The sequence below is a fragment of the Electrophorus electricus genome, chromosome 13 (genome assembly GCF_041902795.1).
Source record: "Electrophorus electricus isolate QZ-2024a chromosome 13, ASM4190279v1, whole genome shotgun sequence".
Lineage (NCBI taxonomy): Eukaryota > Metazoa > Chordata > Actinopteri > Gymnotiformes > Gymnotidae > Electrophorus > Electrophorus electricus.
In genome coordinates, this window is record NC_137509.1 from 20543205 (window position 1) to 20567249 (window position 24045).

At 36.8% G+C, this 24045-nt stretch overlaps 26 pseudogenes; all 26 read left to right on the forward strand.

Annotated features, from left to right (window-relative positions):
* Positions 1–579: 579 nt before the first annotated feature.
* Positions 580–698, forward strand: LOC145648009 (5S ribosomal RNA; annotated as a pseudogene).
* A 793-nt stretch (positions 699–1491) lies between these two features.
* Positions 1492–1610, forward strand: LOC145650789 (5S ribosomal RNA; annotated as a pseudogene).
* A 792-nt stretch (positions 1611–2402) lies between these two features.
* Positions 2403–2521, forward strand: LOC145650893 (5S ribosomal RNA; annotated as a pseudogene).
* A 793-nt stretch (positions 2522–3314) lies between these two features.
* On the forward strand, positions 3315–3433 carry LOC145648010 (5S ribosomal RNA; annotated as a pseudogene).
* Positions 3434–4226: 793 nt separating this feature from the next.
* On the forward strand, positions 4227–4345 carry LOC145650791 (5S ribosomal RNA; annotated as a pseudogene).
* A 792-nt stretch (positions 4346–5137) lies between these two features.
* Positions 5138–5256, forward strand: LOC145647856 (5S ribosomal RNA; annotated as a pseudogene).
* Positions 5257–6049: 793 nt separating this feature from the next.
* On the forward strand, positions 6050–6168 carry LOC145650894 (5S ribosomal RNA; annotated as a pseudogene).
* A 793-nt stretch (positions 6169–6961) lies between these two features.
* On the forward strand, positions 6962–7080 carry LOC145648011 (5S ribosomal RNA; annotated as a pseudogene).
* A 791-nt stretch (positions 7081–7871) lies between these two features.
* LOC145647857 (5S ribosomal RNA) lies at positions 7872–7990 on the forward strand (annotated as a pseudogene).
* Positions 7991–8783: 793 nt separating this feature from the next.
* Positions 8784–8902, forward strand: LOC145648941 (5S ribosomal RNA; annotated as a pseudogene).
* Positions 8903–9692: 790 nt separating this feature from the next.
* On the forward strand, positions 9693–9811 carry LOC145650936 (5S ribosomal RNA; annotated as a pseudogene).
* Positions 9812–10603: 792 nt separating this feature from the next.
* On the forward strand, positions 10604–10722 carry LOC145648942 (5S ribosomal RNA; annotated as a pseudogene).
* Positions 10723–11514: 792 nt separating this feature from the next.
* Positions 11515–11633, forward strand: LOC145650792 (5S ribosomal RNA; annotated as a pseudogene).
* A 792-nt stretch (positions 11634–12425) lies between these two features.
* LOC145650793 (5S ribosomal RNA) lies at positions 12426–12544 on the forward strand (annotated as a pseudogene).
* Positions 12545–13336: 792 nt separating this feature from the next.
* LOC145647858 (5S ribosomal RNA) lies at positions 13337–13455 on the forward strand (annotated as a pseudogene).
* Positions 13456–14248: 793 nt separating this feature from the next.
* LOC145650895 (5S ribosomal RNA) lies at positions 14249–14367 on the forward strand (annotated as a pseudogene).
* A 792-nt stretch (positions 14368–15159) lies between these two features.
* Positions 15160–15278, forward strand: LOC145648013 (5S ribosomal RNA; annotated as a pseudogene).
* Positions 15279–16071: 793 nt separating this feature from the next.
* LOC145650549 (5S ribosomal RNA) lies at positions 16072–16190 on the forward strand (annotated as a pseudogene).
* Positions 16191–16980: 790 nt separating this feature from the next.
* LOC145647859 (5S ribosomal RNA) lies at positions 16981–17099 on the forward strand (annotated as a pseudogene).
* Positions 17100–17892: 793 nt separating this feature from the next.
* On the forward strand, positions 17893–18011 carry LOC145650794 (5S ribosomal RNA; annotated as a pseudogene).
* A 793-nt stretch (positions 18012–18804) lies between these two features.
* LOC145644191 (5S ribosomal RNA) lies at positions 18805–18923 on the forward strand (annotated as a pseudogene).
* A 792-nt stretch (positions 18924–19715) lies between these two features.
* Positions 19716–19834, forward strand: LOC145649614 (5S ribosomal RNA; annotated as a pseudogene).
* A 791-nt stretch (positions 19835–20625) lies between these two features.
* On the forward strand, positions 20626–20744 carry LOC145650795 (5S ribosomal RNA; annotated as a pseudogene).
* Positions 20745–21535: 791 nt separating this feature from the next.
* Positions 21536–21654, forward strand: LOC145647064 (5S ribosomal RNA; annotated as a pseudogene).
* Positions 21655–22444: 790 nt separating this feature from the next.
* LOC145647860 (5S ribosomal RNA) lies at positions 22445–22563 on the forward strand (annotated as a pseudogene).
* A 792-nt stretch (positions 22564–23355) lies between these two features.
* On the forward strand, positions 23356–23474 carry LOC145644721 (5S ribosomal RNA; annotated as a pseudogene).
* The last annotated feature ends 571 nt before the right edge of the window (positions 23475–24045 follow it).

A 24045-nucleotide genomic window follows, 5' to 3' on the forward strand; every position in this document is an offset into this window, starting at 1 on the left:
CTGTAAGCTTCTCTTGCATCACTTTAATTTACTTTCAAGATGACATGCTAGGATGTGAAGTGCAGTGATTAATTAAAAAAACTATCTGTTAGCACCTGGGAATAGCAGATGCTGTAAGTTTTTGTTGCATCACTTTACGTTAATCTGCAACTGACAAGCTTGTATGTGAAGTGTACAGATTAAATAGAAATATTTTAGTACCAGGGAATAGCAGGTGCTGTAAGATTGTATTGCATCCCTTTAATTTATGTTCAAGCTATCATGTTCAAATTTGAAGTGCAGTGAATAATTAACTCAAACTATCTGTTAGCACCTGGGAATAGCAGATGCTGTAAGTTTTTTTTGCATCACTTTCATTTACTCTCCAACTCACATGCCTGAATGTGAAGTGCAGTGATTCATCAAAAAACTGTCTGTTAGTGCCTCCGTATACCAGATGTTGTAAGCTTTTATTGCATCATTTAATTTACATTCAAGATAACATTCTAGAATGTCAAGTGCAGGGATTAATAAAAAAAATTGTCAGATTGGTCTTTGATCATATTTGCTATGATTAGGCAATTTGAGTAAGTGTTTAAGGCTTACGGCCACACCAGCTTGAGAACGTCCAATCTCATCTGACCTTGGAAGCTAAGCAAGTTTGGGCCTGGATAGTACTGAGGTGGGACTCTCCCTAGGAATACCAGGTGCTGTAAGCTCTTCTTGCATCACTTTAATTTACTTTCAAGCTGACATGCTCAAATGTGAAGTGCAGTGATTAATAAAAAAAAACTATCTGTTAGCACCTGGGAATAGCCGATGCTGTAAGTTTTTTTTGCATCACTTTCATTTACTCTCCAACTCACATGCCTGAATGTGAAGTGCAGTTATTCATCAAAAATCTATCTGTTAGCACCTTGGACTACGAGATGCTGTTAAGCTTCTCTTGCATCACTTTAATTTACTTTCAAGATGACATGCTAGGATGTGAAGTGCAGTGATTAATTAAAAAAACTATCTGTTAGCACCTGGGAATAGCAGATGCTGTAAGTTTTTGTTGCATCACTTTACTCTAATCTGCAACTGACAAGCTTGTATGTGAAGTGTACAGATTAAATAGAAATCTTTTAGTACCAGGGAATAGCAGGTGCTGTAAGACTGTATTCCATCCCTTTAATTTATGTTCAAGCTATCATGTTCAAATTTGAAGTGCAGTGAATAATTAACTCAAACTATCTGTTAGCACCTGGGAATAGCAGATGCTGTAAGTTTTTTTTGCATCAATTTCATTTACTCTCCAACTCACATGCCTGAATGTGAAGTGCAGTGATTCATCAAAAAACTGTCTGTTAGTGCCTCCGTATACCAGATGTTGTAAGCTTTTATTGCATCATTTAATTTACATTCAAGATAACATTCTAGAATGTCAAGTGCAGGGATTAATAAAAAAAATTGTCAGATTGGTCTTTGATCATATTTGCTATGATTAGGCAATTTGAGTAAGTGTTTAAGGCTTACGGCCACACCAGCTTGAGAAAGTGCAATCTCATCTGACCTTGGAAGCTAAGCAAGTTTGGGCCTGGATAGTACTGAGGTGGGACTCTACCTAGGAATACCAGGTGCTGTAAGCTCTTCTTGCATCACTTTAATTTACTTTCAAGCTGACATGCTCAAATGTGAAGTGCAGTGATTAATAAAAAAAAACTATCTGTTAGCACCTGGGAATAGCCGATGCTGTAAGTTTTTTTTGCATCACTTTCATTTACTCTCCAACTCACATGCCTGAATGTGAAGTGCAGTTATTCATCAAAAATCTATCTGTTAGCACCTTGGACTACGAGATGCTGTAAGCTTCTCTTGCATCACTTTAATTTACTGTCAAGATGACATGCTAGGATGTGAAATGCAGTGATTAATTAAAAAAACTATCTGTTGGCACCTGGGAATAGCAGATGCTGTAAGTTTTTGTTGAATCACTTTAATTTAATCTGCTACTGACAAGCTTGTATGTGAAGTGTACAGATTAAATAGAAATCTTTTAGTACCAGGGAATAGCAGGTGCTGTAAGATTGTATTGCATCCCTTTAATTTATGTTCAAGCTATCATGTTCAAATTTGAAGTGCAGTGAATAATTAACTCAAACTATCTGTTAGCACCTGGGAATAGCAGATGCTGTAAGTTTTTTTTGCATCACTTTCATTTACTCTCCAACTCACATGCCTGAATGTGAAGTGCAGTGATTCATCAAAAAACTGTCTGTTAGTGCCTCCGTATACCAGATGTTGTAAGCTTTTATTGCATCATTTAATTTACATTCAAGATAACATTCTAGAATGTCAAGTGCAGGGATTAATAAAAAAAATTGTCAGATTGGTCTTTGATCATATTTGCTATGATTAGGCAATTTGAGTAAGTGTTTAAGGCTTACGGCCACACCAGCTTGAGAAAGTGCAATCTCATCTGACCTTGGAAGCTAAGCAAGTTTGGGCCTGGATAGTACTGAGGTGGGACCCTACCTAGGAATACCAGGTGCTGTAAGCTCTTCTTGCATCACTTTAATTTACTTTCAAGCTGACATGCTCAAATGTGAAGTGCAGTGATTAATAAAAAAAAACTATCTGTTAGCACCTGGGAATAGCCGATGCTGTAAGTGTTTTTTTGCATCACTTTCATTTACTCTCCAACTCACATGCCTGAATGTGAAGTGCAGTTATTCATCAAAAATCTATCTGTTAGCACCTTGGACTACGAGATGCTGTAAGCTTCTCTTGCATCACTTTAATTTACTTTCAAGATGACATGCTAGGATGTGAAGTGCAGTGATTAATTAAAAAAACTATCTGTTAGCACCTGGGAATAGCAGATGCTGTAAGTTTTTGTTGCATCACTTTACGTTAATCTGCAACTGACAAGCTTGTATGTGAAGTGTACAGATTAAATAGAAATATTTTAGTACCAGGGAATAGCAGGTGCTGTAAGATTGTATTGCATCCCTTTAATTTATGTTCAAGCTATCATGTTCAAATTTGAAGTGCAGTGAATAATTAACTCAAACTATCTGTTAGCACCTGGGAATAGCAGATGCTGTAAGTTTTTTTTGCATCACTTTCATTTACTCTCCAACTCACATGCCTGAATGTGAAGTGCAGTGATTCATCAAAAAACTGTCTGTTAGTGCCTCCGTATACCAGATGTTGTAAGCTTTTATTGCATCATTTAATTTACATTCAAGATAACATTCTAGAATGTCAAGTGCAGGGATTAATAAAAAAAATTGTCAGATTGGTCTTTGATCATATTTGCTATGATTAGGCAATTTGAGTAAGTGTTTAAGGCTTACGGCCACACCAGCTTGAGAACGTCCAATCTCATCTGACCTTGGAAGCTAAGCAAGTTTGGGCCTGGATAGTACTGAGGTGGGACTCTCCCTAGGAATACCAGGTGCTGTAAGCTCTTCTTGCATCACTTTAATTTACTTTCAAGCTGACATGCTCAAATGTGAAGTGCAGTGATTAATAAAAAAAAACTATCTGTTAGCACCTGGGAATAGCCGATGCTGTAAGTTTTTTTTGCATCACTTTCATTTACTCTCCAACTCACATGCCTGAATGTGAAGTGCAGTTATTCATCAAAAATCTATCTGTTAGCACCTTGGACTACGAGATGCTGTTAAGCTTCTCTTGCATCACTTTAATTTACTTTCAAGATGACATGCTAGGATGTGAAGTGCAGTGATTAATTAAAAAAACTATCTGTTAGCACCTGGGAATAGCAGATGCTGTAAGTTTTTGTTGCATCACTTTACTCTAATCTGCAACTGACAAGCTTGTATGTGAAGTGTACAGATTAAATAGAAATCTTTTAGTACCAGGGAATAGCAGGTGCTGTAAGACTGTATTCCATCCCTTTAATTTATGTTCAAGCTATCATGTTCAAATTTGAAGTGCAGTGAATAATTAACTCAAACTATCTGTTAGCACCTGGGAATAGCAGATGCTGTAAGTTTTTTTTGCATCACTTTCATTTACTCTCCAACTCACATGCCTGAATGTGAAGTGCAGTGATTCATCAAAAAACTGTCTGTTAGTGCCTCCGTATACCAGATGTTGTAAGCTTTTATTGCATCATTTAATTTACATTCAAGATAACATTCTAGAATGTCAAGTGCAGGGATTAATAAAAAAAATTGTCAGATTGGTCTTTGATCATATTTGCTATGATTAGGCAATTTGAGTAAGTGTTTAAGGCTTACGGCCACACCAGCTTGAGAAAGTGCAATCTCATCTGACCTTGGAAGCTAAGCAAGTTTGGGCCTGGATAGTACTGAGGTGGGACTCTACCTAGGAATACCAGGTGCTGTAAGCTCTTCTTGCATCACTTTAATTTACTTTCAAGCTGACATGCTCAAATGTGAAGTGCAGTGATTAATAAAAAAAAACTATCTGTTAGCACCTGGGAATAGCCGATGCTGTAAGTTTTTTTTGCATCACTTTCATTTACTCTCCAACTCACATGCCTGAATGTGAAGTGCAGTTATTCATCAAAAATCTATCTGTTAGCACCTTGGACTACGAGATGCTGTAAGCTTCTCTTGCATCACTTTAATTTACTGTCAAGATGACATGCTAGGATGTGAAATGCAGTGATTAATTAAAAAAACTATCTGTTGGCACCTGGGAATAGCAGATGCTGTAAATTTTTGTTGAATCACTTTAATTTAATCTGCTACTGACAAGCTTGTATGTGAAGTGTACAGATTAAATAGAAATCTTTTAGTACCAGGGAATAGCAGGTGCTGTAAGATTGTATTGCATCCCTTTAATTTATGTTCAAGCTATCATGTTCAAATTTGAAGTGCAGTGAATAATTAACTCAAACTATCTGTTAGCACCTGGGAATAGCAGATGCTGTAAGTTTTTTTTGCATCACTTTCATTTACTCTCCAACTCACATGCCTGAATGTGAAGTGCAGTGATTCATCAAAAAACTGTCTGTTAGTGCCTCCGTATACCAGATGTTGTAAGCTTTTATTGCATCATTTAATTTACATTCAAGATAACATTCTAGAATGTCAAGTGCAGGGATTAATAAAAAAAATTGTCAGATTGGTCTTTGATCATATTTGCTATGATTAGGCAATTTGAGTAAGTGTTTAAGGCTTACGGCCACACCAGCTTGAGAACGTCCAATCTCATCTGACCTTGGAAGCTAAGCAAGTTTGGGCCTGGATAGTACTGAGGTGGGACTCTACCTAGGAATACCAGGTGCTGTAAGCTCTTCTTGCATCACTTTAATTTACTTTCAAGCTGACATGCTCAAATGTGAAGTGCAGTGATTAATAAAAAAAAACTATCTGTTAGCACCTGGGAATAGCCGATGCTGTAAGTTTTTTTTGCATCACTTTCATTTACTCTCCAACTCACATGCCTGAATGTGAAGTGCAGTTATTCATCAAAAATCTATCTGTTAGCACCTTGGACTACGAGATGCTGTTAAGCTTCTCTTGCATCACTTTAATTTACTTTCAAGATGACATGCTAGGATGTGAAGTGCAGTGATTAATTAAAAAAACTATCTGTTAGCACCTGGGAATAGCAGATGCTGTAAGTTTTTGTTGCATCACTTTACTCTAATCTGCAACTGACAAGCTTGTATGTGAAGTGTACAGATTAAATAGAAATATTTTAGTACCAGGGAATAGCAGGTGCTGTAAGACTGTATTCCATCCCTTTAATTTATGTTCAAGCTATCATGTTCAAATTTGAAGTGCAGTGAATAATTAACTCAAACTATCTGTTAGCACCTGGGAATAGCAGATGCTGTAAGTTTTTTTCGCATCACTTTCATTTACTCTCCAACTCACATGCCTGAATGTGAAGTGCAGTGATTCATCAAAAAACTGTCTGTTAGTGCCTCCGTATACCAGATGTTGTAAGCTTTTATTGCATCATTTAATTTACATTCAAGATAACATTCTAGAATGTCAAGTGCAGGGATTAATAAAAAAAATTGTCAGATTGGTCTTTGATCATATTTGCTATGATTAGGCAATTTGAGTAAGTGTTTAAGGCTTACGGCCACACCAGCTTGAGAAAGTGCAATCTCATCTGACCTTGGAAGCTAAGCAAGTTTGGGCCTGGATAGTACTGAGGTGGGACCCTACCTAGGAATACCAGGTGCTGTAAGCTCTTCTTGCATCACTTTAATTTACTTTCAAGCTGACATGCTCAAATGTGAAGTGCAGTGATTAATAAAAAAAAACTATCTGTTAGCACCTGGGAATAGCCGATGCTGTAAGTGTTTTTTTGCATCACTTTCATTTACTCTCCAACTCACATGCCTGAATGTGAAGTGCAGTTATTCATCAAAAATCTATCTGTTAGCACCTTGGACTACAAGATGCTGTAAGCTTCTCTTGCATCACTTTAATTTACATTCAAGATGACATGCTAGGATGTGAAGTGCAGTGATTAATTAAAAAAACTATCTGTTAGCACCTGGGAATAGCAGATGCTGTAAGTTTTTGTTGCATCACTTTACTTTAATCTGCAACTGACAAGCTTGTATGTGAAGTGTACAGATTAAATAGAAATATTTTAGTACCAGGGAATAGCAGGTGCTGTAAGATTGTATTGCATCCCTTTAATTTATGTTCAAGCTATCATGTTCAAATTTGAAGTGCAGTGAATAATTAACTCAAACTATCTGTTAGCACCTGGGAATAGCAGATGCTGTAAGTTTTTTTTGCATCACTTTCATTTACTCTCCAACTCACATGCCTGAATGTGAAGTGCAGTGATTCATCAAAAAACTGTCTGTTAGTGCCTCCGTATACCAGATGTTGTAAGCTTTTATTGCATCATTTAATTTACATTCAAGATAACATTCTAGAATGTCAAGTGCAGGGATTAATAAAAAAAATTGTCAGATTGGTCTTTGATCATATTTGCTATGATTAGGCAATTTGAGTAAGTGTTTAAGGCTTACGGCCACACCAGCTTGAGAACGTCCAATCTCATCTGACCTTGGAAGCTAAGCAAGTTTGGGCCTGGATAGTACTGAGGTGGGACTCTCCCTAGGAATACCAGGTGCTGTAAGCTCTTCTTGCATCACTTTAATTTACTTTCAAGCTGACATGCTCAAATGTGAAGTGCAGTGATTAATAAAAAAAAACTATCTGTTAGCACCTGGGAATAGCCGATGCTGTAAGTTTTTTTTGCATCACTTTCATTTACTCTCCAACTCACATGCCTGAATGTGAAGTGCAGTTATTCATCAAAAACTATCTGTTAGCACCTTGGACTACGAGATGCTGTAAGCTTCTCTTGAATCACTTTAATTTACTGTCAAGATGACATGCTAGGATGTGAAATGCAGTGATTAATTAAAAAAACTATCTGTTAGCACCTGGGAATAGCAGATGCTGTAAGTTTTTGTTGCATCACTTTACTTTAATCTGCAACTGACAAGCTTGTATGTGAAGTGTACAGATTAAATAGAAATATTTTAGTACCAGGGAATAGCAGGTGCTGTAAGATTGTATTGCATCCCTTTAATTTATGTTCAAGCTATCATGTTCAAATTTGAAGTGCAGTGAATAATTAACTCAAACTATCTGTTAGCACCTGGGAATAGCAGATGCTGTAAGTTTTTTTTGCATCACTTTCATTTACTCTCCAACTCACATGCCTGAATGTGAAGTGCAGTGATTCATCAAAAAACTGTCTGTTAGTGCCTCCGTATACCAGATGTTGTAAGCTTTTATTGCATCATTTAATTTACATTCAAGATAACATTCTAGAATGTCAAGTGCAGGGATTAATAAAAAAAATTGTCAGATTGGTCTTTGATCATATTTGCTATGATTAGGCAATTTGAGTAAGTGTTTAAGGCTTACGGCCACACCAGCTTGAGAACGTCCAATCTCATCTGACCTTGGAAGCTAAGCAAGTTTGGGCCTGGATAGTACTGAGGTGGGACTCTACCTAGGAATACCAGGTGCTGTAAGCTCTTCTTGCATCACTTTAATTTACTTTCAAGCTGACATGCTCAAATGTGAAGTGCAGTGATTAATAAAAAAAAACTATCTGTTAGCACCTGGGAATAGCCGATGCTGTAAGTTTTTTTTGCATCACTTTCATTTACTCTCCAACTCACATGCCTGAATGTGAAGTGCAGTTATTCATCAAAAATCTATCTGTTAGCACCTTGGACTACGAGATGCTGTTAAGCTTCTCTTGCATCACTTTAATTTACTTTCAAGATGACATGCTAGGATGTGAAGTGCAGTGATTAATTAAAAAAACTATCTGTTAGCACCTGGGAATAGCAGATGCTGTAAGTTTTTGTTGCATCACTTTACTCTAATCTGCAACTGACAAGCTTGTATGTGAAGTGTACAGATTAAATAGAAATCTTTTAGTACCAGGGAATAGCAGGTGCTGTAAGATTGTATTGCATCCCTTTAATTTATGTTCAAGCTATCATGTTCAAATTTGAAGTGCAGTGAATAATTAACTCAAACTATCTGTTAGCACCTGGGAATAGCAGATGCTGTAAGTTTTTTTTGCATCACTTTCATTTACTCTCCAACTCACATGCCTGAATGTGAAGTGCAGTGATTCATCAAAAAACTGTCTGTTAGTGCCTCCGTATACCAGATGTTGTAAGCTTTTATTGCATCATTTAATTTACATTCAAGATAACATTCTAGAATGTCAAGTGCAGGGATTAATAAAAAAAATTGTCAGATTGGTCTTTGATCATATTTGCTATTATTAGGCAATTTGAGTAAGTGTTTAAGGCTTACTGCCACACCAGCTTGAGAACGCCCAATCTCATCTGACCTTGGAAGCTAAACAAGTTTGGGCCTGGATAGTACTGAGGTGGGACCCTACCTAGGAATACCAGGTGCTGTAAGCTTTTCTTGCATCACTTTAATTTACTTTCAAGCTGACATGCTCAAATGTGAAGTGCAGTGATTAATAAAAAAAACTATCTGTTAGCACATGGGAATAGCAGATGCTGTAAGTTTTTTTTGCATCACTTTCATTTACTCTCCAACTCACATGCCTGAATGTGAAGTGCAGTTATTCATCAAAAACTATCTGTTAGCACCTTGGACTACGAGATGCTGTAAGCTTCTCTTGAATCACTTTAATTTACTGTCAAGATGACATGCTAGGATGTGAAATGCAGTGATTAATTAAAAAAACTATCTGTTAGCACCTGGGAATAGCAGATGCTGTAAGTTTTTGTTGCATCACTTTACTTTAATCTGCAACTGACAAGCTTGTATGTGAAGTGTACAGATTAAATAGAAATATTTTAGTACCAGGGAATAGCAGGTGCTGTAAGACTGTATTCCATCCCTTTAATTTATGTTCAAGCTATCATGTTCAAATTTGAAGTGCAGTGAATAATTAACTCAAACTATCTGTTAGCACCTGGGAATAGCAGATGCTGTAAGTTTTTTTTGCATCACTTTCATTTACTCTCCAACTCACATGCCTGAATGTGAAGTGCAGTGATTCATCAAAAAACTGTCTGTTAGTGCCTCCGTATACCAGATGTTGTAAGCTTTTATTGCATCATTTAATTTACATTCAAGATAACATTCTAGAATGTCAAGTGCAGGGATTAATAAAAAAAATTGTCAGATTGGTCTTTGATCATATTTGCTATGATTAGGCAATTTGAGTAAGTGTTTAAGGCTTACGGCCACACCAACTTGAGAAAGTGCAATCTCATCTGACCTTGGAAGCTAAGCAAGTTTGGGCCTGGATAGTACTGAGGTGGGACTCTACCTAGGAATACCAGGCGCTGTAAGCTCTTCTTGCATCACTTTAATTTACTTTCAAGCTGACATGCTCAAATGTGAAGTGCAGTGATTAATAAAAAAAAACTATCTGTTAGCACCTGGGAATAGCCGATGCTGTAAGTTTTTTTTGCATCACTTTCATTTACTCTCCAACTCACATGCCTGAATGTGAAGTGCAGTTATTCATCAAAAATCTATCTGTTAGCACCTTGGACTACGAGATGCTGTAAGCTTCTCTTGCATCACTTTAATTTACTGTCAAGATGACATGCTAGGATGTGAAATGCAGTGATTAATTAAAAAAACTATCTGTTGGCACCTGGGAATAGCAGATGCTGTAAGTTTTTGTTGAATCACTTTAATTTAATCTGCTACTGACAAGCTTGTATGTGAAGTGTACAGATTAAATAGAAATCTTTTAGTACCAGGGAATAGCTGGTGCTGTAAGATTGTATTGCATCCCTTTAATTTATGTTCAAGCTATCATGTTCAAATTTGAAGTGCAGTGAATAATTAACTCAAACTATCTGTTAGCACCTGGGAATAGCAGATGCTGTAAGTTTTTTTTGCATCACTTTCATTTACTCTCCAACTCACATGCCTGAATGTGAAGTGCAGTGATTCATCAAAAAACTGTCTGTTAGTGCCTCCGTATACCAGATGTTGTAAGCTTTTATTGCATCATTTAATTTACATTCAAGATAACATTCTAGAATGTCAAGTGCAGGGATTAATAAAAAAAATTGTCAGATTGGTCTTTGATCATATTTGCTATTATTAGGCAATTTGAGTAAGTGTTTAAGGCTTACTGCCACACCAGCTTGAGAACGCCCAATCTCATCTGACCTTGGAAGCTAAACAAGTTTGGGCCTGGATAGTACTGAGGTGGGACCCTACCTAGGAATACCAGGTGCTGTAAGCTTTTCTTGCATCACTTTAATTTACTTTCAAGCTGACATGCTCAAATGTGAAGTGCAGTGATTAATAAAAAAAACTATCTGTTAGCACCTGGGAATAGCAGATGCTGTAAGTTTTTTTTGCATCACTTTCATTTACTCTCCAACTCACATGCCTGAATGTGAAGTGCAGTTATTCATCAAAAATCTATCTGTTAGCACCTTGGACTACGAGATGCTGTTAAGCTTCTCTTGCATCACTTTAATTTACTTTCAAGATGACATGCTAGGATGTGAAGTGCAGTGATTAATTAAAAAAACTATCTGTTAGCACCTGGGAATAGCAGATGCTGTAAGTTTTTGTTGCATCACTTTACTCTAATCTGCAACTGACAAGCTTGTATGTGAAGTGTACAGATTAAATAGAAATCTTTTAGTACCAGGGAATAGCAGGTGCTGTAAGACTGTATTCCATCCCTTTAATTTATGTTCAAGCTATCATGTTCAAATTTGAAGTGCAGTGAATAATTAACTCAAACTATCTGTTAGCACCTGGGAATAGCAGATGCTGTAAGTTTTTTTTGCATCACTTTCATTTACTCTCCAACTCACATGCCTGAATGTGAAGTGCAGTGATTCATCAAAAAACTGTCTGTTAGTGCCTCCGTATACCAGATGTTGTAAGCTTTTATTGCATCATTTAATTTACATTCAAGATAACATTCTAGAATGTCAAGTGCAGGGATTAATAAAAAAAATTGTCAGATTGGTCTTTGATCATATTTGCTATGATTAGGCAATTTGAGTAAGTGTTTAAGGCTTACGGCCACACCAGCTTGAGAAAGTGCAATCTCATCTGACCTTGGAAGCTAAGCAAGTTTGGGCCTGGATAGTACTGAGGTGGGACTCTACCTAGGAATACCAGGTGCTGTAAGCTCTTCTTGCATCACTTTAATTTACTTTCAAGCTGACATGCTCAAATGTGAAGTGCAGTGATTAATAAAAAAAAACTATCTGTTAGCACCTGGGAATAGCCGATGCTGTAAGTTTTTTTTGCATCACTTTCATTTACTCTCCAACTCACATGCCTGAATGTGAAGTGCAGTTATTCATCAAAAATCTATCTGTTAGCACCTTGGACTACGAGATGCTGTAAGCTTCTCTTGCATCACTTTAATTTACTTTCAAGATGACATGCTAGGATGTGAAGTGCAGTGATTAATTAAAAAAACTATCTGTTAGCACCTGGGAATAGCAGATGCTGTAAGTTTTTGTTGCATCACTTTACTCTAATCTGCAACTGACAAGCTTGTATGTGAAGTGTACAGATTAAATAGAAATCTTTTAGTACCAGGGAATAGCAGGTGCTGTAAGACTGTATTCCATCCCTTTAATTTATGTTCAAGCTATCATGTTCAAATTTGAAGTGCAGTGAATAATTAACTCAAACTATCTGTTAGCACCTGGGAATAGCAGATGCTGTAAGTTTTTTTTGCATCACTTTCATTTACTCTCCAACTCACATGCCTGAATGTGAAGTGCAGTGATTCATCAAAAAACTGTCTGTTAGTGCCTCCGTATACCAGATGTTGTAAGCTTTTATTGCATCATTTAATTTACATTCAAGATAACATTCTAGAATGTCAAGTGCAGGGATTAATAAAAAAAATTGTCAGATTGGTCTTTGATCATATTTGCTATGATTAGGCAATTTGAGTAAGTGTTTAAGGCTTACGGCCACACCAGCTTGAGAAAGTGCAATCTCATCTGACCTTGGAAGCTAAGCAAGTTTGGGCCTGGATAGTACTGAGGTGGGACTCTACCTAGGAATACCAGGTGCTGTAAGCTCTTCTTGCATCACTTTAATTTACTTTCAAGCTGACATGCTCAAATGTGAAGTGCAGTGATTAATAAAAAAAAACTATCTGTTAGCACCTGGGAATAGCCGATGCTGTAAGTTTTTTTTGCATCACTTTCATTTACTCTCCAACTCACATGCCTGAATGTGAAGTGCAGTTATTCATCAAAAATCTATCTGTTAGCACCTTGGACTACGAGATGCTGTAAGCTTCTCTTGCATCACTTTAATTTACTTTCAAGATGACATGCTAGGATGTGAAGTGCAGTGATTAATTAAAAAAACTATCTGTTAGCACCTGGGAATAGCAGATGCTGTAAGTTTTTGTTGCATCACTTTACTCTAATCTGCAACTGACAAGCTTGTATGTGAAGTGTACAGATTAAATAGAAATCTTTTAGTACCAGGGAATAGCAGGTGCTGTAAGACTGTATTCCATCCCTTTAATTTATGTTCAAGCTATCATGTTCAAATTTGAAGTGCAGTGAATAATTAACTCAAACTATCTGTTAGCACCTGGGAATAGCAGATGCTGTAAGTTTTTTTTGCATCACTTTCATTTACTCTCCAACTCACATGCCTGAATGTGAAGTGCAGTGATTCATCAAAAAACTGTCTGTTAGTGCCTCCGTATACCAGATGTTGTAAGCTTTTATTGCATCATTTAATTTACATTCAAGATAACATTCTAGAATGTCAAGTGCAGGGATTAATAAAAAAAATTGTCAGATTGGTCTTTGATCATATTTGCTATGATTAGGCAATTTGAGTAAGTGTTTAAGGCTTACGGCCACACCAGCTTGAGAACGTCCAATCTCATCTGACCTTGGAAGCTAAGCAAGTTTGGGCCTGGATAGTACTGAGGTGGGACTCTACCTAGGAATACCAGGTGCTGTAAGCTCTTCTTGCATCACTTTAATTTACTTTCAAGCTGACATGCTCAAATGTGAAGTGCAGTGATTAATAAAAAAAAACTATCTGTTAGCACCTGGGAATAGCCGATGCTGTAAGTTTTTTTTGCATCACTTTCATTTACTCTCCAACTCACATGCCTGAATGTGAAGTGCAGTTATTCATCAAAAATCTATCTGTTAGCACCTTGGACTACGAGATGCTGTTAAGCTTCTCTTGCATCACTTTAATTTACTTTCAAGATGACATGCTAGGATGTGAAGTGCAGTGATTAATTAAAAAAACTATCTGTTAGCACCTGGGAATAGCAGATGCTGTAAGTTTTTGTTGCATCACTTTACTCTAATCTGCAACTGACAAGCTTGTATGTGAAGTGTACAGATTAAATAGAAATCTTTTAGTACCAGGGAATAGCAGGTGCTGTAAGACTGTATTCCATCCCTTTAATTTATGTTCAAGCTATCATGTTCAAATTTGAAGTGCAGTGAATAATTAACTCAAACTATCTGTTAGCACCTGGGAATAGCAGATGCTGTAAGTTTTTTTTGCATCACTTTCATTTACTCTCCAACTCACATGCCTGAATGTGAAGTGCAGTGATTCATCAAAAAACTGTCTGTTAGTGCCTCCGTATACCAGATGTTGTAAGCTTTTATTGCATCATTTAATTTACATTCAAGATAACATTCTAGAATGTCAAGTGCAGGGATTAATAAAAAAAATTGTCAGATTGGTCTTTGATCATATTTGCTATGATTAGGCAATTTGAGTAAGTGTTTAAGGCTTACGGCCACACCAGCTTGAGAAAGTGCAATCTCATCTGACCTTGGAAGCTAAGCAAGTTTGGGCCTGGATAGTACTGAGGTGGGACCCTACCTAGGAATACCAGGTGCTGTAAGCTCTTCTTGCATCACTTTAATTTACTTTCAAGCTGACATGCTCAAATGTGAAGTGCAGTGATTAATAAAAAAAAACTATCTGTTAGCACCTGGGAATAGCCGATGCTGTAAGTTTTTTTTGCATCACTTTCATTTACTCTCCAACTCACATGCCTGAATGTGAAGTGCAGTTATTCATCAAAAATCTATCTGTTAGCACCTTGGACTACGAGATGCTGTAAGCTTCTCTTGCATCACTTTAATTTACTTTCAAGATGACATGCTAGGATGTGAAGTGCAGTGATTAATTAAAAAAACTATCTGTTAGCACCTGGGAATAGCAGATGCTGTAAGTTTTTGTTGCATCACTTTACTTTAATCTGCAACTGACAAGCTTGTATGTGAAGTGTACAGATTAAATAGAAATATTTTAGTACCAGGGAATAGCAGGTGCTGTAAGATTGTATTGCATCCCTTTAATTTATGTTCAAGCTATCATGTTCAAATTTGAAGTGCAGTGAATAATTAACTCAAACTATCTGTTAGCACCTGGGAATAGCAGATGCTGTAAGTTTTTTTTGCATCACTTTCATTTACTCTCCAACTCACATGCCTGAATGTGAAGTGCAGTGATTCATCAAAAAACTGTCTGTTAGTGCCTCCGTATACCAGATGTTGTAAGCTTTTATTGCATCATTTAATTTACATTCAAGATAACATTCTAGAATGTCAAGTGCAGGGATTAATAAAAAAAATTGTCAGATTGGTCTTTGATCATATTTGCTATGATTAGGCAATTTGAGTAAGTGTTTAAGGCTTACGGCCACACCAGCTTGAGAACGTCCAATCTCATCTGACCTTGGAAGCTAAGCAAGTTTGGGCCTGGATAGTACTGAGGTGGGACTCTCCCTAGGAATACCAGGTGCTGTAAGCTCTTCTTGCATCACTTTAATTTACTTTCAAGCTGACATGCTCAAATGTGAAGTGCAGTGATTAATAAAAAAAAACTATCTGTTAGCACCTGGGAATAGCCGATGCTGTAAGTTTTTTTTGCATCACTTTCATTTACTCTCCAACTCACATGCCTGAATGTGAAGTGCAGTTATTCATCAAAAATCTATCTGTTAGCACCTTGGACTACGAGATGCTGTTAAGCTTCTCTTGCATCACTTTAATTTACTTTCAAGATGACATGCTAGGATGTGAAGTGCAGTGATTAATTAAAAAAACTATCTGTTAGCACCTGGGAATAGCAGATGCTGTAAGTTTTTGTTGCATCACTTTACTCTAATCTGCAACTGACAAGCTTGTATGTGAAGTGTACAGATTAAATAGAAATCTTTTAGTACCAGGGAATAGCAGGTGCTGTAAGACTGTATTCCATCCCTTTAATTTATGTTCAAGCTATCATGTTCAAATTTGAAGTGCAGTGAATAATTAACTCAAACTATCTGTTAGCACCTGGGAATAGCAGATGCTGTAAGTTTTTTTTGCATCACTTTCATTTACTCTCCAACTCACATGCCTGAATGTGAAGTGCAGTGATTCATCAAAAAACTGTCTGTTAGTGCCTCCGTATACCAGATGTTGTAAGCTTTTATTGCATCATTTAATTTACATTCAAGATAACATTCTAGAATGGGAAGTGCAGGGATTAATAAAAAAAATTGTCAGATTGGTCTTTGATCATATTTGCTATGATTAGGCAATTTGAGTAAGTGTTTAAGGCTTACGGCCACACCAACTTGAGAAAGTGCAATCTCATCTGACCTTGGAAGCTAAGCAAGTTTGGGCCTGGATAGTACTGAGGTGGGACCCTACCTAGGAATACCAGGTGCTGTAAGCTTTTCTTGCATCACTTTAATTTACTTTCAAGCTGACATGCTCAAATGTGAAGTGCAGTGATTAATAAAAAAAACTATCTGTTAGCACCTGGGAATAGCAGATGCTGTAAGTTTTTTTTGCATCACTTTCATTTACTCTCCAACTCACATGCCTGAATGTGAAGTGCAGTTATTCATCAAAAACTATCTGTTAGCACCTTGGACTACGAGATGCTGTAAGCTTCTCTTGAATCACTTTAATTTACTGTCAAGATGACATGCTAGGATGTGAAATGCAGTGATTAATTAAAAAAACTATCTGTTAGCACCTGGGAATAGCAGATGCTGTAAGTTTTTGTTGCATCACTTTACTTTAATCTGCAACTGACAAGCTTGTATGTGAAGTGTACAGATTAAATAGAAATATTTTAGTACCAGGGAATAGCAGGTGCTGTAAGATTGTATTGCATCCCTTTAATTTATGTTCAAGCTATCATGTTCAAATTTGAAGTGCAGTGAATAATTAACTCAAACTATCTGTTAGCACCTGGGAATAGCAGATGCTGTAAGTTTTTTTTGCATCACTTTCATTTACTCTCCAACTCACATGCCTGAATGTGAAGTGCAGTGATTCATCAAAAAACTGTCTGTTAGTGCCTCCGTATACCAGATGTTGTAAGCTTTTATTGCATCATTTAATTTACATTCAAGATAACATTCTAGAATGTCAAGTGCAGGGATTAATAAAAAAAATTGTCAGATTGGTCTTTGATCATATTTGCTATGATTAGGCAATTTGAGTAAGTGTTTAAGGCTTACGGCCACACCAGCTTGAGAACGTCCAATCTCATCTGACCTTGGAAGCTAAGCAAGTTTGGGCCTGGATAGTACTGAGGTGGGACTCTACCTAGGAATACCAGGTGCTGTAAGCTCTTCTTGCATCACTTTAATTTACTTTCAAGCTGACATGCTCAAATGTGAAGTGCAGTGATTAATAAAAAAAAACTATCTGTTAGCACCTGGGAATAGCCGATGCTGTAATTTTTTTTGCATCACTTTCATTTACTCTCCAACTCACATGCCTGAATGTGAAGTGCAGTTATTCATCAAAAATCTATCTGTTAGCACCTTGGACTACGAGATGCTGTTAAGCTTCTCTTGCATCACTTTAATTTACTTTCAAGATGACATGCTAGGATGTGAAGTGCAGTGATTAATTAAAAAAACTATCTGTTAGCACCTGGGAATAGCAGATGCTGTAAGTTTTTGTTGCATCACTTTACTCTAATCTGCAACTGACAAGCTTGTATGTGAAGTGTACAGATTAAATAGAAATCTTTTAGTACCAGGGAATAGCAGGTGCTGTAAGACTGTATTCCATCCCTTTAATTTATGTTCAAGCTATCATGTTCAAATTTGAAGTGCAGTGAATAATTAACTCAAACTATCTGTTAGCACCTGGGAATAGCAGATGCTGTAAGTTTTTTTTGCATCACTTTCATTTACTCTCCAACTCACATGCCTGAATGTGAAGTGCAGTGATTCATCAAAAAACTGTCTGTTAGTGCCTCCGTATACCAGATGTTGTAAGCTTTTATTGCATCATTTAATTTACATTCAAGATAACATTCTAGAATGTCAAGTGCAGGGATTAATAAAAAAAAATTGTCAGATTGGTCTTTGATCATATTTGCTATGATTAGGCAATTTGAGTAAGTGTTTAAGGCTTACGGCCACACCAGCTTGAGAAAGTGCAATCTCATCTGACCTTGGAAGCTAAGCAAGTTTGGGCCTGGATAGTACTGAGGTGGGACTCTACCTAGGAATACCAGGTGCTGTAAGCTCTTCTTGCATCACTTTAATTTACTTTCAAGCTGACATGCTCAAATGTGAAGTGCAGTGATTAATAAAAAAAAACTATCTGTTAGCACCTGGGAATAGCCGATGCTGTAAGTTTTTTTTGCATCACTTTCATTTACTCTCCAACTCACATGCCTGAATGTGAAGTGCAGTTATTCATCAAAAATCTATCTGTTAGCACCTTGGACTACGAGATGCTGTAAGCTTCTCTTGCATCACTTTAATTTACTTTCAAGATGACATGCTAGGATGTGAAGTGCAGTGATTAATTAAAAAAACTATCTGTTAGCACCTGGGAATAGCAGATGCTGTAAGTTTTTGTTGCATCACTTTACTCTAATCTGCAACTGACAAGCTTGTATGTGAAGTGTACAGATTAAATAGAAATCTTTTAGTACCAGGGAATAGCAGGTGCTGTAAGACTGTATTCCATCCCTTTAATTTATGTTCAAGCTATCATGTTCAAATTTGAAGTGCAGTGAATAATTAACTCAAACTATCTGTTAGCACCTGGGAATAGCAGATGCTGTAAGTTTTTTTTGCATCACTTTCATTTACTCTCCAACTCACATGCCTGAATGTGAAGTGCAGTGATTCATCAAAAAACTGTCTGTTAGTGCCTCCGTATACCAGATGTTGTAAGCTTTTATTGCATCATTTAATTTACATTCAAGATAACATTCTAGAATGTCAAGTGCAGGGATTAATAAAAAAAAATTGTCAGATTGGTCTTTGATCATATTTGCTATGATTAGGCAATTTGAGTAAGTGTTTAAGGCTTACGGCCACACCAGCTTGAGAAAGTGCAATCTCATCTGACCTTGGAAGCTAAGCAAGTTTGGGCCTGGATAGTACTGAGGTGGGACTCTACCTAGGAATACCAGGTGCTGTAAACTCTTCTTGCATCACTTTAATTTACTTTCAAGCTGACATGCTCAAATGTGAAGTGCAGTGATTAATAAAAAAAAACTATCTGTTAGCACCTGGGAATAGCCGATGCTGTAAGTTTTTTTTGCATCACTTTCATTTACTCTCCAACTCACATGCCTGAATGTGAAGTGCAGTTATTCATCAAAAATCTAAATGTTAGCACCTTGGACTACGAGATGCTGTAAGCTTCTCTTGCATCACTTTAATTTACTTTCAAGATGACATGCTAGGATGTGAAGTGCAGTGATTAATTAAAAAAACTATCTGTTAGCACCTGGGAATAGCAGATGCTGTAAGTTTTTGTTGCATCACTTTAGTCTAATCTGCAACTGACAAGCTTGTATGTGAAGTGTACAGATTAAATAGAAATATTTTAGTACCAGGGAATAGCAGGTGCTGTAAGACTGTATTCCATCCCTTTAATTTATGTTCAAGCTATCATGTTCAAATTTGAAGTGCAGTGAATAATTAACTCAAACTATCTGTTAGCACCTGGGAATAGCAGATGCTGTAAGTTTTTTTTGCATCACTTTCATTTACTCTCCAACTCACATGCCTGAATGTGAAGTGCAGTGATTCATCAAAAAACTGTCTGTTAGTGCCTCCGTATACCAGATGTTGTAAGCTTTTATTGCATCATTTAATTTACATTCAAGATAACATTCTAGAATGTCAAGTGCAGGGATTAATAAAAAAAATTGTCAGATTGGTCTTTGATCATATTTGATATTATTAGGCAATTTGAGTAAGTGTTTAAGGCTTACGGCCACACCAGCTTGAGAACGCCCATTCTCATCTGACCTTGGAAGCTAAACAAGTTTGGGCCTGGATAGTACTGAGGTGGGACCCTACCTAGGAATACCAGGTGCTGTAAGCTTTTCTTGCATCACTTTAATTTACTTTCAAGCTGACATGCTCAAATGTGAAGTGCAGTGATTAATAAAAAAAACTATCTGTTAGCACCTGGGAATAGCAGATGCTGTAAGTTTTTTTTGCATCACTTTCATTTACTCTCCAACTCACATGCCTGAATGTGAAGTGCAGTTATTCATCAAAAACTATCTGTTAGCACCTTGGACTACGAGATGCTGTAAGCTTCTCTTGAATCACTTTAATTTACTGTCAAGATGACATGCTAGGATGTGAAGTGCAGTGATTAATTAAAAAAACTATCTGTTAGCACCTGGGAATAGCAGATGCTGTAAGTTTTTGTTGCATCACTTTACTTTAATCTGCAACTGACAAGCTTGTATGTGAAGTGTACAGATTAAATAGAAATATTTTAGTACCAGGGAATAGCAGGTGCTGTAAGATTGTATTGCATCCCTTTAATTTATGTTCAAGCTATCATGTTCAAATTTGAAGTGCAGTGAATAATTAACTCAAACTATCTGTTAGCACCTGGGAATAGCAGATGCTGTAAGTTTTTTTTGCATCACTTTCATTTACTCTCCAACTCACATGCCTGAATGTGAAGTGCAGTGATTCATCAAAAAACTGTCTGTTAGTGCCTCCGTATACCAGATGTTGTAAGCTTTTATTGCATCATTTAATTTACATTCAAGATAACATTCTAGAATGTCAAGTGCAGGGATTAATAAAAAAAAATTGTCAGATTGGTCTTTGATCATATTTGCTATGATTAGGCAATTTGAGTAAGTGTTTAAGGCTTACGGCCACACCAGCTTGAGAAAGTGCAATCTCATCTGACCTTGGAAGCTAAGCAAGTTTGGGCCTGGATAGTACTGAGGTGGGACTCTACCTAGGAATACCAGGTGCTGTAAGCTCTTCTTGCATCACTTTAATTTACTTTCAAGCTGACATGCTCAAATGTGAAGTGCAGTGATTAATAAAAAAAAACTATCTGTTAGCACCTGGGAATAGCCGATGCTGTAAGTTTTTTTTGCATCACTTTCATTTACTCTCCAACTCACATGCCTGAATGTGAAGTGCAGTTATTCATCAAAAATCTATCTGTTAGCACCTTGGACTACGAGATGCTGTAAGCTTCTCTTGCATCACTTTAATTTACTTTCAAGATGACATGCTAGGATGTGAAGTGCAGTGATTAATTAAAAAAACTATCTGTTAGCACCTGGGAATAGCAGATGCTGTAAGTTTTTGTTGCATCACTTTAGTCTAATCTGCAACTGACAAGCTTGTATGTGAAGTGTACAGATTAAATAGAAATATTTTAGTACCAGGGAATAGCAGGTGCTGTAAGACTGTATTCCATCCCTTTAATTTATGTTCAAGCTATCATGTTCAAATTTGAAGTGCAGTGAATAATTAACTCAAACTATCTGTTAGCACCTGGGAATAGCAGATGCTGTAAGTTTTTTTTGCATCACTTTCATTTACTCTCCAACTCACATGCCTGAATGTGAAGTGCAGTGATTCATCAAAAAACTGTCTGTTAGTGCCTCCGTATACCAGATGTTGTAAGCTTTTATTGCATCATTTAATTTACATTCAAGATAACATTCTAGAATGTCAAGTGCAGGGATTAATAAAAAAATTGTCAGATTGGTCTTTGATCATATTTGCTATGATTAGGCAATTTGAGTAAGTGTTTAAGGCTTACGGCCTCACCAGCTTGAGAACGCCCAATCTCATCTGACCTTGGAAGCTAAGCAAGTTTGGGCCTGGGTAGTACTAAGGTGGGACCCTACCTAGGAATACCAGGTGCTGTAAGCTTTTCTTGCATCACTTTAATTTACTTTCAAGCTAACATGCTCAAATGTGAAGTGCAGTGATTAATAAAAAAAACTATCTGTTAGCACCTGGGAATAGCAGATGCTGTAAGTTTTTTTTGCATCACTTTCATTTACTCTCCAACTCACATGCCTGAATGTGAAGTGCAGTTATTCATCAAAAACTATCTGTTAGCACCTTGGACTACGAGATGCTGTAAGCTTCTCTTGAATCACTTTAATTTACTGTCAAGATGACATGCTAGGATGTGAAATGCAGTGATTAATTAAAAAAACTATCTGTTAGCACCTGGGAATAGCAGATGCTGTAAGTTTTTGTTGCATCACTTTACTTTAATCTGCAACTGACAAGCTTGTATGTGAAGTGTACAGATTAAATAGAAATATTTTAGTACCAGGGAATAGCAGGTGCTGTAAGATTGTATTGCATCCCTTTAATTTATGTTCAAGCTATCATGTTCAAATTTGAAGTGCAGTGAATAATTAACTCAAACTATCTGTTAGCACCTGGGAATAGCAGATGCTGTAAGTTTTTTTTGCATCACTTTCATTTACTCTCCAACTCACATGCCTGAATGTGAAGTGCAGTGATTCATCAAAAAACTGTCTGTTAGTGCCTCCGTATACCAGATGTTGTAAGCTTTTATTGCATCATTTAATTTACATTCAAGATAACATTCTAGAATGTCAAGTGCAGGGATTAATAAAAAAAATTGTCAGATTGGTCTTTGATCATATTTGCTATGATTAGGCAATTTGAGTAAGTGTTTAAGGCTTACGGCCACACCAGCTTGAGAACGTCCAATCTCATCTGACCTTGGAAGCTAAGCAAGTTTGGGCCTGGATAGTACTGAGGTGGGACTCTACCTAGGAATACCAGGTGCTGTAAGCTCTTCTTGCATCACTTTAATTTACTTTCAAGCTGACATGCTCAAATGTGAAGTGCAGTGATTAATAAAAAAAAACTATCTGTTAGCACCTGGGAATAGCCGATGCTGTAATTTTTTTTGCATCACTTTCATTTACTCTCCAACTCACATGCCTGAATGTGAAGTGCAGTTATTCATCAAAAATCTATCTGTTAGCACCTTGGACTATGAGATGCTGTTAAGCTTCTCTTGCATCACTTTAATTTACTTTCAAGATGACATGCTAGGATGTGAAGTGCAGTGATTAATTAAAAAAACTATCTGTTAGCACCTGGGAATAGCAGATGCTGTAAGTTTTTGTTGCATCACTTTACTCTAATCTGCAACTGACAAGCTTGTATGTGAAGTGTACAGATTAAATAGAAATCTTTTAGTACCAGGGAATAGCAGGTGCTGTAAGACTGTATTCCATCCCTTTAATTTATGTTCAAGCTATCATGTTCAAATTTGAAGTGCAGTGAATAATTAACTCAAACTATCTGTTAGCACCTGGGAATAGCAGATGCTGTAAGTTTTTTTTGCATCACTTTCATTTACTCTCCAACTCACATGCCTGAATGTGAAGTGCAGTGATTCATCAAAAAACTGTCTGTTAGTGCCTCCGTATACCAGATGTTGTAAGCTTTTATTGCATCATTTAATTTACATTCAAGATAACATTCTAGAATGTCAAGTGCAGGGATTAATAAAAAAAATTGTCAGATTGGTCTTTGATCATATTTGCTATGATTAGGCAATTTGAGTAAGTGTTTAAGGCTTACGGCCACACCAGCTTGAGAAAGTGCAATCTCATCTAACCTTGGAAGCTAAGCAAGTTTGGGCCTGGATAGTACTGAGGTGGGACTCTACCTAGGAATACCAGGTGCTGTAAGCTCTTCTTGCATCACTTTAATTTACTTTCAAGCTGACATGCTCAAATGTGAAGTGCAGTGATTAATAAAAAAAAACTATCTGTTAGCACCTGGGAATAGCCGATGCTGTAAGTTTTTTTTGCATCACTTTCATTTACTCTCCAACTCACATGCCTGAATGTGAAGTGCAGTTATTCATCAAAAATCTATCAGTTAGCACCTTGGACTACGAGATGCTGTTAAGCTTCTCTTGCATCACTTTAATTTACTTTCAAGATGACATGCTAGGATGTGAAGTGCAGTGATTAATTAAAAAAACTATCTGTTAGCACCTGGGAATAGCAGATGCTGTAAGTTTTTGTTGCATCACTTTACTCTAATCTGCAACTGACAAGCTTGTATGTGAAGTGTACAGATTAAATAGAAATCTTTTAGTACCAGGGAATAGCAGGTGCTGTAAGACTGTATTCCATCCCTTTAATTTATGTTCAAGCTATCATGTTCAAATTTGAAGTGCAGTGAATAATTAACTCAAACTATCTGTTAGCACCTGGGAATAGCAGATGCTGTAAGTTTTTTTTGCATCACTTTCAT